We start from the raw sequence: 1,577 nt of genomic DNA, 5'->3' as shown, positions 1-1,577 counted from the left end.
GAGCGCACTATTCAAACTTTAGAAGATATGTTGAGATCCTGTATCATTGATTTTGGAGGATCGTGGGATAGTCATTTGGCTTTGGTTGAATTTGCATACAACAATAGCTACCACTCAAGTATTCAGGCAGCACCTTTTGAGGTTCTGTATGGGCGAAAATGTAGAACTCCTTTGTGCTAGAATGAAATAGGTGAAAAACAATTAGCCGAACCTGAGTTAGTTCAGCAAACTGCAGATAAAATTGGAGTAATACGGGAACGGATGAAAGCGGCACAAGATAGATAAAGAAGTTATGCAGATAAACGTCGGAAACCGATTGAGTTTCAAATAGATGATAAAGTAATGTTGAAAGTATCACCTTGGAAAGGAATGATACGTTTTGGAAAAAGAGGGAAATTAAGTCCAAGATATGTTGGACCATTTCCTATTATTGGAAGAGTTGGAGAAGTGGCCTATAGGTTAGAATTTCCTTTGGAATTAAATGGAATTCATGACACGTTTCATGTGTCAAATTTGAGAAAGTGCCTAATAAGTCCAGATATGGCAGTACCACTACCTAAGATTAAGGTAGATGAGAAGTTATGTTTTGAAGAAACCCCTGAGCAGATTACTGACTATAAGGTGAAAAAGTTACGAAACAAAGAGATTGGGTTGGTAAAGGTTCAGTGGCGTTATCATAAAAGACCAGAAGCCACCTGGGAATCAGAATCGGAAATGCGGATGAAATATCCCTACCTTTTTGCTTAAGTAAAATTTCGGGACGGAATTCTTTTAAGGAGAGAATATTGTAATATTCTGGTTATTATTTCAGGATTATATATATATATACATATATATAAATATATATATATATATTATATATATATATATATATATATGTGAGTATGATATGTGCATGTGTGTGGGTAGTATTTAAAATTTTAAAAGGGGAGGTCGGCTTATGAGACTGCCCATCACCTCTCCTTTTATATGCATGTATAAATAGTTTTTGTGAAGAAAGAGACTCACACACACACATACTATAATTGGAAAGTTACTCTGAAGAAGTAGGACTGCACAAGAAGAAGAAGAAGAAAAGGTTTCTAAAGCTTTGATTCTCAATTTCTAAAAGGTGAGTGTATTAAGAGCTTTGGATATGAACTGCTTACATACAGTTTGATAAGCATTTAGAACTGGTTTTTATGAATTCTATAGTATTTTGTATGGATTCTTGTTTAAACCGTTCAAGGGTTATCCGGATTGATATCCGGATAAGAAAACCGCTCATGTCTTGACCGGATATCATCTAAACCGGTCAAGTGGTGACCGGATATCGTCTAAACCGTTCAAGTGGTGACCGGATATCTTTTAAACCGGCCAAGAGGTGACTGGATATCGTGTAAACCGTTCAAAAGATTTAAGTGATGTATTGACCGGATTGTGTTAAACCGGTCAAAGGTTGAAACATGTATTGTCCGGTTTAATCTAAACCGGTTGGCTTTATGTGAGGTATTGTCCGGATTTGTAATCCGGACAAAGATGTTAATTATATTTCAAGTGTAAGGATTGACCGGACTTCTTATCCGGACAAGATTGAC

This window comes from Cynara cardunculus (assembly GCF_001531365.2).
Source record: "Cynara cardunculus var. scolymus isolate 2C chromosome LG 13, CcrdV1, whole genome shotgun sequence".
NCBI lineage: Eukaryota > Viridiplantae > Streptophyta > Magnoliopsida > Asterales > Asteraceae > Cynara > Cynara cardunculus.
This window is presented reverse-complemented; position numbering follows the sequence as displayed.